The sequence below is a fragment of the Ambystoma mexicanum genome, chromosome 8 (assembly GCF_040938575.1).
Source record: "Ambystoma mexicanum isolate Mex_15411 chromosome 8, UKY_AmexF1_1, whole genome shotgun sequence".
In the NCBI taxonomy this organism is placed as follows: domain Eukaryota; kingdom Metazoa; phylum Chordata; class Amphibia; order Caudata; family Ambystomatidae; genus Ambystoma; species Ambystoma mexicanum.
The window spans coordinates 1,311,052,321-1,311,065,171 of NC_090929.1; the positions used below are offsets into that span (position 1 = coordinate 1,311,052,321).

The 12,851-nt window shown below is 55.1% G+C and overlaps 1 protein-coding gene across 15 annotated transcripts in view; it reads right to left on the reverse strand.

The window, feature by feature from the left end:
- Nucleotides 1-12,851, reverse strand: part of JAKMIP3 (Janus kinase and microtubule interacting protein 3) — a 2,072,678-nt gene that overhangs the window by 655,685 nt on the left and 1,404,142 nt on the right. The window lies entirely within an intron of this gene.

The window sequence follows — 12,851 nt, forward strand, 5'->3', positions numbered from 1 at the left end:
TGGAGCATGTCCTGGGGCAGTATGATGCCCTCTTTGGATCGTCCCGCGCCAGCAAGGAAGGACGGGAGAGGATCTGGGCCGACTGTGTGGTTGCCATCAACGCGGAGGGGGTGGCAACCCGCAACGTCCTGAAGATCAAGAAGCGCTGGGAGGACTTGAGGTCCAGGACCCTTGTGAAGGCCCGGCGCCTCGTGGAGGGGGGCCGGGGCCGCATGAGTTCCATCCAGATGAGGGTCCTGGAACGCGTACGCCCAGCGCTCCACGCCCAGATCCTTGAGAGGGAGGCCCGTCTGGAGTTGAGCGGTAAGTGTCCAAGCATTACTGTGTGAGACAGGGCATGTTGCGGTGTGCTGGTTCTATGATACTTGCCTGTATGTGTGCCATAGGCCATGTATGCATGTATGTGTGCAGGGAAATCATGGTAATGCATGTGCGACCAGTGATGTGTGACCCACATGGTTGTTGCATGTGTTCAAATGCCGCATGGGGAGCCCTATGCAGATTTTGAACATGAGAGCATGCCAGTCTCTGTACCTGGACATGGGTGGGGGTGAGGGATGGGTGCTGATGCCAGGTACATATATGGTAGCCATGTCTGTGTGCCTGACCTGCGTGTCTGTGACTTGTGCATGCCATGGATGCATGACACATGTGTGTGACAATGCACAGATTCAGTGAAGCAGCCAAATTACCCTTGTATCCGCTGTGTTTGGTGTGTTTGGGGCCAGATGGATGTGACTGAGGTGAAGTGTGTGCATGTGATAGGCATGAGCCATGATGCATGTGAGTTACATATCATTGAATGTTTCAAGAGTCCATTGGACATGCATGGAAATGTCCATGGCATGCACCATGCCTGTTACTGTGTGTGTTTTGCCTGGACTGACCCATGTGTTGTGGAGGGACATGATGGAACTGTACTTTGACAGTGGTGCTCATCTGCTATTGCTTCCTGTCTAGGGGACCATTGTACAGTGCCCTGATGCTTGTGTTCTTTGTCTCCCTCTACGCAGCGGCTAGTGAAGAAGAGGGCGGAGACGGCGCTGTGGAGCAAGGCGGCGGGGATGCCCCCACGGCTGCAGCGGAAGGGGTGGGTGAGCCCCCACAGGGGCCTGCTACGGTGGGAGACGGTGAGGAGCCATCCAGGTTGGTGGTTTGCACAGAGGAGGAGGAGGCCGCCACTGGGGCACACATGGGGCCTGGTGGGGGCATCCCTGCTGGTGCAAGTGGTGCAGTCCAGGGCCAGGGGCAGGAGGCAGCACAGGTCACCGTGGAGGGGCCTGTGCATGTCGCTGTCCCTGACCCTGTGAGTGCACCACCATGCACCAGCAGGGATGCCCCGTCCCAGGCCCGTCCGCAGGTAGAGGGGATGTCCATGTCACCTGACTCCCCTCCACCTGCGGACGTGGGAACCCCTGGCCGTGTGGAGAAGGTCCTGATTGGGGTCGCGATGCGCACGGCTGTGATTCGTGATGCCGTGCGTGCTTCCCGGGAGGAGGACGCACGTCATCAAGAAGTGCACCGTGCCGACGTGGCCCAATTGGGATCGGCCATGTTCGGGGGTTTCCTGCATGTGTTGTCCAATCTGGCGGCCCTCTCCTCCTCTGTGCAGGCTATACACCAGTCGTTCTCCTTGCCGTCTTCCGGCCCAGATGCCACCAGGGCCCCCTGTGGACCTGCCCCGACCAATGCAGCCAGCTCGGTGGGGATCCCATCCCTGCCACAGTTGGGAGTCGGAGGTCCAGCAGGGGTGGACAACACAGCAACTGGACCCCAGCAGATGGAAGATGTGACAGCATCAGGCAGGGCACGTGCACGACGGCGTCGGTGGTTTCCATCAGCCTGGATGCCGTCGTGCTGGCAGAGGCAGTGGCGTCGGAGGCAGCAGCAGGCTCGACGTGGGAGGCATCATGGCTCGGGGCCTTCAAGATCAGAGGGGCAGGCATCGGCCGGAGGGCAGGGTAACCCTGGGATGGTGGTGTCTTCCGTGTGGGAGCAGTTGGTCCAGCGGATAGGTGCGGAGCGGCAGCGGGCGGAAGAGGAGCGGCTCACCATGGTCAGGGCGGAGTTCTCCATGCGTCGGGCGTTGAGGCGGGCTGAGTGCCTCGAGGAAGCTCGCAGGGAGTTTGAGCTGGACATGGGGTCATCCCTGCGAGACCTCGGGGCCAGGACAGAGTCCCGCCTCCAGGACATCGACATGGAGTTCGATGATGCCCTGGCCAGCAACATCACCGAGTGAGCCGCAGGACTTGCCCGCTGCCTTTGTATATAGTTATTTAGTTAGTTAGTGTTAGGTTTCCTTTATTAATTTTTGTTTTTTTGGACCGCTCGGACAATGGCCACTTTTTTGTATATATTATTTTCATTAGGTAGTAGTAGGTTTCATTTATGGTGTTGGGCTCATGGACCCTGGAATTTTCGTGTATATAGTTTGCTTTTTGAAGAAACATTTTTTTTATTAATTATTGTGTTCACCATGAGGAAATGGTTTTTCATTATTTTACTTCCACATGATTTTGCTTTGGACAACATTTGTTTTTGGATTACTTTTTATTTTTTATTTTTACATTTGTTCTCGGACATGGACCATTTATTTTGTTATCCCCATTGTTGTATGTTTGATTTTTTTACTTATTTTTCATCTTTAATACATGTTTTTTTAACTTTCACTTGTGGTATTTTCTCATTGGTTTCATACATGTCATGATATGGGTTTTGACATTCACTTGCACCCATTGTGTATGTGTGTGTGACGGACATGTGTTCATTTACAGACTTGCCATTGGGGTTGTATCATGTAATTGCATTCACTATGTGGGTGGATGCAATCCTTGCCTGGGTGTTTGTGCTGGGTATGCTGGCCATTACTGCCATGATTGAGTATCGTCAGGACCTGGGGGCAGGGGGACATGTGTGGGTGCCTGGTGGAGGCTGCCCCTGCACTGCTGGGGTGTGGGGGTGGTGGGAGACATGAGTGGGGGCCTGGTGGAGGGTGCCCCTGCACTGCTGGGGTGTGGGGGGGTGGGTGACATGAGTGGGGGCCTGGTGGAGGCTGCCCCTGCACTGCTGGGGGGTGGGGGTGGTGGGAGACATGAGTGGGGCCTGGTGGAGGCTGCCCCTGCACTGCTGGGGGGTGGGGGTGGTGGGAGACATGAGTGGGGGCCTGGTGGAGGCTGCCCCTGCACTGCTGGGGTGTGGGGGTGGTGGGAGACATGAGTGGGGGCCTGGTGGATGGTGCCCCTGCACTGCTGGGGTGTGGGGGTGGTGGGTGACATGAGTGGGGGCCTGGTGGAGGCTGCCCCTGCACTGCTGGGGTGTGGGGGTGGTGGGAGACATGAGTGGGGGCCTGGTGGAGGGTGCCCCTGCACTGCTGGGGTGTGGGGGTGGTGGGTGACATGAGTGGGGGCCTGGTGGAGGCTGCCCCTGCCCTGCTGGGGTGTGGGGGGGGTGGGAGACATGAGTGGGGGCCTGTTGGAGGGTGCCCCTGCACTGCTGGGGTGTGGGGGTGGTGGGTGACATGAGTGGGGGCCTGGTGGAGGCTGCCCCTGCACTGCTGGGGTGTGGGGGTGGTGGGAGACATGAGTGGGGGCCTGGTGGAGGGTGCCCCTGCACTGCTGGGGTGTGGGGGTGGTGGGTGACATGAGTGGGGGCCTGGTGGAGGCTGCCCCTGCACTGCTGGGGTGTGGGGGTGGTGGGAGACATGAGTGGGGGCCTGGTGGAGGGTGCCCCTGGTGGCTGGGGGGTGGGGGTGGTGGGTGACATGAGTGGGGGCCTGGTGGAGGGTGACCCTGGTGGCTGGGGGGTGGGGGTGGTGGGTGACATGAGTGGGGGCCTGGTGGAGGGTGCCCCTGCACTGCTGGGGTGTGGGGGTGGTGGGAGACATGAGTGGGGGCCTGGTGGAGGCTGCCCCTGCACTGCTGGGGTGTGGGGGTGGTGGGAGACATGAGTGGGGGCCTGGTGGAGGGTGCCCCTGGTGGCTGGGGGGTGGGGGTGGTGGGTGACATGAGTGGGGGCCTGGTGGAGGGTGACCCTGGTGGCTGGGGGGTGGGGGTGGTGGGTGACATGAGTGGGGGCCTGGTGGAGGGTGCCCCTGCACTGCTGGGGTGTGGGGGTGGTGGGAGACATGAGTGGGGGCCTGGTGGAGGCTGCCCCTGCACTGCTGGGGTGTGGGGGTGGTGGGAGACATGAGTGGGGGCCTGGTGGAGGCTGCCCCTGCACTGCTGGGGGGTGGGGGTGGTGGGAGACATGAGTGGGGGCCTGGTGGAGGCTGCCCCTGCACTGGTGGGGTGTGGGGGTGGTGGGAGACATGAGTGGGGGCCTGGTGGAGGGTGACCCTGGTGGCTGGGGTGTGGGGGTGGTGGGTGACATGAGTGGGGGCCTGGTGGAGGGTGACCCTGGTGGCTGGGGGGTGGGGGTGGTGGGAGACATGAGTGGGGGCCTGGTGGAGGGTGACCCTGGTGGCTGGGGGGTGGGGGTGGTGGGTGACATGAGTGGGGGCCTGGTGGAGGGTGACCCTGGTGGCTGGGGGGTGGGGGTGGTGGGTGACATGAGTGGGGGCCTGGTGGAGGCTGCCCCTGCACTGCTGGGGTGTGGGGGTGGTGGGAGACATGAGTGGGGGCCTGGTGGAGGCTGCCCCTGCACTGCTGGGGGGTGGGGGTGGTGGGAGACATGAGTGGGGGCCTGGTGGAGGCTGCCCCTGCACTGCTGGGGGGTGGGGTGGTGGAAGACATGAGTGGGGGCCTGGTGGAGGCTGCCCCTGCACTGCTGGGGTGTGGGGGTGGTGGGAGACATGAGTGGGGGCCTGGTGGAGGGTGCCCCTGCACTGCTGGAGTGTGGGGGGGGTGGGTGACATGAGTGGGGGCCTGGTGGAGGCTGCCCCTGCACTGCTGGGGGGTGGGGGTGGTGGGAGACATGAGTGGGGGCCTGGTGGAGGCTGCCCCTGCACTGCTGGGGGGTGGGGGTGGTGGGAGACATGAGTGGGGGCCTGGTGGAGGCTGCCCCTGCACTGCTGGGGTGTGGGGGTGGTGGGAGACATGAGTGGGGGCCTGGTGGAGGGTGCCCCTGCACTGCTGGGGTGTGGGGGTGGTGGGAGACATGAGTGGGGGCCTGGTGGAGGGTGCCCCTGGTGGCTGGGGGGTGGGGGTGGTGGGTGACATGAGTGGGGGCCTGGTGGAGGGTGACCCTGGTGGCTGGGGGGTGGGGGTGGTGGGTGACATGAGTGGGGGCCTGGTGGAGGGTGCCCCTGCACTGCTGGGGTGTGGGGGTGGTGGGAGACATGAGTGGGGGCCTGGTGGAGGCTGCCCCTGCACTGCTGGGGTGTGGGGGTGGTGGGAGACATGAGTGGGGGCCTGGCGGAGGGTGACCCTGGTGGCTGGGGTGTGGGGGTGGTGGGTGACATGAGTGGGGGCCTGGTGGAGGGTGACCCTGGTGGCTGGGGGGTGGGGGTGGTGGGAGACATGGGTGGGGGCCTGGTGGAGGGTGACCCTGGTGGCTGGGGGGTGGGGGTGGTGGGTGACATGAGTGGGGGCCTGGTGGAGGCTGCCCCTGCACTGCTGGGGGGTGGGGGTGGTGGGAGACATGAGTGGGGGCCTGGTGGAGGTTGCCCCTGCACTGCTGGGGTGTGGGGGTGGTGGGAGACATGAGTGGGGGCCTGGTGGAGGGTGACCCTGGTGGCTGGGGGGTGGGGGTGGTGTTTGACATGAGTGGGGGCCTGGTGGAGGGTGACCCTGGTGGCTGGGGGGTGGGGGTGGTGGGTGACATGAGTGGGGGCCTGGTGGAGGCTGCCCCTGCACTGCTGGGGTGTGGGGGTGGTGGGAGACATGAGTGGGGGCCTGGTGGAGGGTGCCCCTGCACTGCTGGGGTGTGGGGGTGGTGGGAGACATGAGTGGGGGCCTGGTGGAGGGTGACCCTGGTGGCTGGGGGGTGGGGGTGGTGGGTGACATGAGTGGGGGCCTGGTGGAGGGTGACCCTGGTGGCTGGGGGGTGGGGGTGGTGGGAGACATGGGTGGGGGCCTGGTGGAGGGTGACCCTGGTGGCTGGGGGGTGGGGGTGGTGGGAGACATGAGTGGGGGCCTGGTGGAGGGTGCCCCTGCACTGCTGGGGTGTGGGGGTGGTGGGAGACATGAGTGGGGGCCTGGTGGAGGGTGACCCTGGTGGCTGGGGGTGGTGGGAGACATGAGTTGGACATGGGTGGGGGCCTGCTGGCAGGTGCCCCACAGTGCTGGGGGGTGGGGGTGGTGGGGGACATGAGTTGGACATGGGTGGGGGCCTGCTGGCAGGTGCCCCACAGTGCTGGGGGTGGGGGTGCAAGGGGACATGAGTTGGTGTTCATTAGTTCAAGGAGACATGTGCCTTTGCTGGGGGGCATGCCCATGTTGGGTGGGCTGCCTGCGGGACATGACCAGGGATGCAGGGTAGTCCCCTGTGGTGTGGGCTGCCTGCAGGGGCCGTGGAGGGTGTACAGGGTACACCTGGGAGGACCCACACTGTCAAATCACATGTGGGACTCCCCGGCACCCCTGAAATACACGTACCGTGCAGAAATCGCGTGTAAAACTTCCCGCGCACCCCTGAAATACACGCGCACAGGCTATTCGCGTGTGGAACTTCCTGCGCACCCCTGAAATACACGCGCCCAGGCTATTCGCGTGTAAAACTTCCCGCGCACCCCTGAAATACACGCGCACAGGCTATTCGCGTGTGGAACTTCCCGCGCACCCCTGAAATACACGCGCCCAGGCTATTCGCGTGTGGAACTTCCCGCGCACCCCTGAAATACACGCGCCCAGGCTATTCGCGTGTGGAACTTCCCGCGCACCCCTGAAATACACGCGCTCAGGCTATTCGCGTGTGGAACTTCCCGAGCACACCTGAAATACACGCGCCCAGGCTATTCGCGTGTGGAACTTCCCGCGCACACCTGAAATACACGCGCCCAGGCTATTCGCGTGTGGAACTTCCCGCGCACCCCTGAAATACACGCGCCCAGGCTATTCGCGTGTGGAACTTCTCACGCGAACCCCTGAAATACACGTAGCCCGCTCCCCCAGGCCCGATCGCGTGAATGACTTCACGCGAACCCCTGTGATGCACGTACCCTGCTGAAATCGCGTGTGAGACTTCCCGCGCACCCCGGTATACACGCACACGTATTTTTTGTCAGCGGGTGTCCGTGTTTGTGGGTACCCCTTTGCACGTCATTTTTCCTGGAGGGCCACAGTATGGGACATTCATCATGGCAGTATATAGGTGCTATTTGTTGGCGCACCTTTTGGCGCACATTTCTTACAGCCGCAGAGAGGCTACCGCCTGCTTTCTTGTGGCGGTCGTGTTTGTGCCTGTGCGCTGGTTTGAGCGTGCGCTTTTTTCCCCTATTCTATTCCATGAATACGTGTTGTAGGCGAGCGTGTGGGCGTTCCGCGCACTTGTGCCCTGTACTTCCCCCGTGACGCCCACGTTTTGGCAAGTTGTTCCCCATTCCGAGTGTTACGCCCGTGTTCCGCCTACTTTTGTTGCGTGCGCCGCGCTATGTGCGAATTTCGCTGTGGCCTGTGCGATTTTCGCTGTGACCTGGCGCACGCTGTTAGATGGCCTGTGCGCCAACGTGCGCCGCGCACTTTTTTATCGCACATCCGCTGGTTTTCTCGCGCACGGCCTTCCATGAATCGACGTGCGCTGCTTTTCGTGCGATTTTCGCACTTGCACTGCGATTTTCGCTATTCCACTGCGATTCGCACGTTTTTGCCCACTTGCGCCGCGCTAATTATTCCATGAATCGGCCTGTTAGTGTCTTTAAATGCTATCTATAAAGCAAGTTCACTTTTCCCCCAGACTTCTAGCTCCACTCGTGTTTAACCTAATAATGAAGGTTAAACCATCATTCTGTATACATTACATGCTGTCTACTTTCGAATTATGGCCTCTAATGAGGCACTTTGTCCATGGTTAACTCACACACAGCTAACATGGGCATATGAACTCAGAGTAAACCCATAATAATCCTGACTTTATCAAGGTAACACCTTTAAATCGACCTACCAACTTTCATATGAAAACCAAACACCACAAATACTTGCCCCACCCACAGCTTCCACCTACTTGGAACTTCCATCCACACGTTGACATATTTACAGAGCGCTTTCTTACTCCCAGAGGCTGTATTGTACCATGCAATTAAATATCCTTCCTCCCGGAGAGATCCTCCTAGGTCCAAGGTGTGTCCTTTCTCTCCACCACATCTCTCTCCACATGAGGTGTTCCCCAGGGCTCCATCCTCTCACACTGGCTCTTCAATTTCTACTTTGAATCACTGACCTTGCCAAGAAGACCCACTGCAAGCTGCACCTCCCCAGAGGTATTCTTCCTTTTCTCACTTTCCCCCAGAAGCACACTGTCCCCAGAGCCCTGCTTCTCTCTAGGCTGGACTACTGCGACAGCCTATTTCTCAATCTGCCTTCCTCTACTCTGCGCCCTCTGCAACTAATCCAGAACAGGATTGGGAGACTTATCCTTGGCCTCAAGCCCAGGGACCATATCTCTCCAGTCGTGAAATATTTCCACTGACTCATGGTGGCTGCAAGGATCAAGTTGGAGACCCTCTGCATTGTTCTCAAATCTTTCTGGGGCCAGGGCCTGCACTTAACCCAACTCTCTCTTCCAAAATACCTTCCTTCTCGAGACCTTCACTCAGCTACCTCCAGGTCAGACGCCTCTCCAAGCACACAGTGGGGGGTAGATCTCTCTGTTCTACAGGTGCCTCCCTCTGAAATGGCTTACATGCCTCTCTCAAACTTTAGCCAGACCACCTGAAGTTCCCGAAGCAGCTCAAGACCTTCCCTTTATCATCTATTTCCTCTCTATCCCTCCCCTGCTGACCTACCTGTCTGCTGCTCTGACTGGTTGCTTGGTGCCCTCAGAGTTCTCACTGCGTATGGGCTCCTCTATGATCAGTCTCCTCTGCACGGCATACCGGCCTACCGCAGATTTAGGGGCTGTAACTGTAACCTCTACAGTCTGCTGCCTCCTTTCACTTACCCAGTGCCGCGCTGCACTTCTCAGACCAATGCTCCCATGATTGCATTTCCCCCTCCCATTCCCTTGCGCTTGCCCCTCCTCTTCCCCCTGCACTTTGCGTTGTTGCACTTGCACGATCTGAATGACACAAGGCCTAGTAAGATTGTTTGTCTTGTCCTCCATCTGTATTCCCTCCCTTGTCTTGTCGCGCCTAGAAACACTTGTGTAGAGGCGCATTATAAATGACATATATCATACCATATATATATATATGGTATCCCTTTAAGACAAGGGGCATGAATACTGCATTAATAAATGTCTTATTTAAATACAATAAAAGTGTACCAACCATACACAAATGAGTAACCTATTAAACAAAGGTGTAACAACACTTTACATTTCCTAACTAATGACTAATTATTATGTCAAGTACATATCACAATGGGTGCTCTGTTGGTTCTGTGGAGAAAGAGTGATTCCCCTAAATACAGAGGGAATCACCCTTAGGTGTGCATACTGCAATCTGCTGACACCCTCCCTGGACACCTTTTTATTGTGTCTGTTACACCTTGTATATTTCCAATATGTCTAACGCGGGAGTAGCACGAATTGCATGTACTCATGGAAAGAGGACCTTTTAAGGTGCTACATCCTGACCTGAATGCAACCATTTCTTTTTAATAATGGTTCTATATTTTCGACCATTAGTGTGCAAGAAGATCCTACACTCAAAATAAATTTAACAATCGGACATATTTCCTTTACTTCTTTATCATGTGCAGCTTAGTTTGACCTTCATGAATATTTCCAAAGTTTATAATTATTGCTCCATTTCTTTTGCACGACAGGGGTATAAGAACTCTGGGGGTGCATAGGTGGCATTCAATATTGCAAGTAATTAAGATACATTGCATTGATTTACTTGTACTAATGACCATGCTCTGCTGCTTAATGCCATGGAAAATCAATAACGTGATTTCATCCTGTTTGTGTGCCCTACTTTTCTCTAAACTTCTCTATACAACCACACAGCTGTGTTAAAGGGCAAGGACTGCGTGAGATTCATTGCGGGTGGGAGGCGCTGCTGCACAGACATATCTGCCATCTGCATGTTTTCTTTTTCTTTTGTCATAACTGTATTTGTGTTTTACTATCACTGTATTCTGGCTAAGAAACATAGACTCTGGGCACCCTACCCCAATGTCTGCTGAGCTTGGCTTCTGTGCTTTGGTATGCTGATAGGTCCATCTGGTCTCACACATCTACTTCCCTTTTACAATCAATGTCCCCAATACCACCAGGGCATGAAAACCATTCTCACCCCACGGATGGGGTGGAGGTCGAGGGAACACGTGGGTGGACAGAGTCCCCCCGACTTTTTAGAGGGCACCTCAATATGCTACTTTCTGGTGACACCACATTCAGTTGGTATGTAAAAGAGTCACCCCCACTTTGCTTTTGAGGACGTGATCCCTGGTGTAAACAGCTTTCTTTTTTTCCCCTCCGAGATTGGTGCCGCAAGCGATGTCAATCTCTGAAGAAAAAGAAAAAAAAAACAAAGATGCCTGCCGCCATAGGAAAAAGGGACTCAGTCCCTTTTCCATTTCTATGGTGGCCGGAGCGGGAGTTGCGGCGGACCGGACAGGTTTTGTTTAGTTCAGGGGCTCCCTGTTGCCTCCCACATAAAAACAATTGGTGCCATCTGGGGAAGGGCCTCGGGTGTCTGGGACAGTAGGCAGAGAATTAATATTCTCGCCCACTGATTAGTGAATGGCTCTTCCCCGGGTGTGAATATACAAATTCTGTCTTTTGTTCTCAGCATTCAGACTCCGGTCCAATGTGGGAGTAGGTAGCAATGTTCCTTCTGCGGGTCAAAGTTGGAGATTCAGAGAAGATTTGAAGGAATGGTGCACAGAAGCATTTTGATAATGGGAGGAATTGGGTTTCAGTGGTGTGGGGCAATAAGCACGGCGCAAAAGCAAGATGAATCACAGATTGGATGGGCGACCAAGGTGTTAGGGAGTGTGCTACAGTGAAGGGTGCCCACAGGAGAGTAGTGGGAGATAATGCCAGATAGGTAAAGTGGTGAAAGCCTAAGCAGGGATTTGGAAGAAGCAATAGGAATATAAAGAAGTACTGGTGTTTATTATAGAGGTTTTGGGTAGCAAAGCTGAATGCTTTGGCAAGCAGAGAGAAGGAGTAGAGAGGGAGGCTAAGAAGGAGGCTGGCAACGTAGACAAGGTGACTGATTAACAAAGTCAACATGAGATTTTATCAGAATTGTATATAAAGAGAGATTAGAATGTCCTTATTTTCAGCACGTGAATCCTGATTGCAGTCAAGGTCGAAGTAATAAAGTGATGTGTATTATCGTTACTGTTGAAAAGGACCCCAAGGTTGGTTTCCTCGGGGGAAGGGGGGAAGTTATTTAGATGGGGACGAGGTGGGTCAGCAACCAAGTGCTATCCAGCTGGGAACAGCAGAAAGATAATCAGATATGTGGGCAGATAGGTCAGGAGTAAACAAAGTGACCTCAGGAAATCTGCTGGGAAAGAGGACATTTCTTTTATTTTTTTCACTGAAAGTAGGTCACTTCTCCCATTGTTTGAGAACACTTCCAGTGCAAGTACATTTTCACTTTCGACATTCCCATTTCCTTCAGCGTCTTGCTCATGAACATGTGTTCCTTTTTTCATGACCCTGTAAACATTTGAAGTAGTCACACATTGTGAGCTGGTTGCATGTGATTCTTTGGCAATCACCAGCTGGAAACAAGCCGTATATGGTCATAAAATAGATTGCTTGTATACCTGCCAGAGATCCCTTCACATCACAATGCTAATATTTTCCCTCCCCATGAGAAATGCACGTGCAGACATTTGTTTGTGTGGGGCTATGGTCTATGCCCCCAGACTCTGGAACCTCCTTCCGTCAACACCAGATCGTCCTCCTTGCTTCTACATTTCAGGAAGGAATGACTCCTCCCTAACATGATCCGTTTGATGCTAGGTGGAAAGCTCACCTTGGGAGTAGGACAGTGCATGTGCTTGCATGGGCTGAATATGCTGGTTGGGCTGACTCAGCCCTTCATAAATTGAGCAAATAGTAATACAGTGACATCGATTATTACACTGCTTAGAAGCTGGAAGAATCTGTCACGAAGAGCTATATAAATCATCAAATTGTAATAATACCACCATTATTACTAGTATTATTATTCTCATTTGTATATGTATTATTTCTATTTTGTGACAATATTGTTGGGCTCAAAGCTTATCTTTGCATTGTTCTGCATTCTCTTAACACTAAATCCTACCACCCACCATTTGGTTTTTATTTATTTGCCCATCCGTTTCAGCAAGAAGGTTGTTCTTTGCATCCAACAAGCTTTGCATGCAAATGTTATGTTTAATTGCTCTGATGACTCATTCTCATTTCTATAGTTTGTCTTATTTTATAGTTTCATCTCTTTACTGCCCACAGGAGTTTGAATGTCTCAGTGGCGTAACTGATCAATATTGGGAAATACTCAGTTACATTAAATCCACCTTGCCACTGGTAAACAATCAGAGTGGATAGGCTAGGCGTCCCTGGGCAGTATGTGTATGGCATCCAGTTATCCTGGCATGAAGACTCCGCCAATGGTTCAAATTTCAATTCAAAGTCAACTCAGAGCATACACTTTCCATTGGTTCCATTGTGGGTTTGTAATGTTGCATTACACAAATGCAAAGATATGGTGAATGGAAACCCCGCCTTTGGATGCTGTGACCCATTCCACATAAACTGGTGAACCATAATAAGGTGTGCATGTCTCTATTGATCCATGTTTCAGCCAT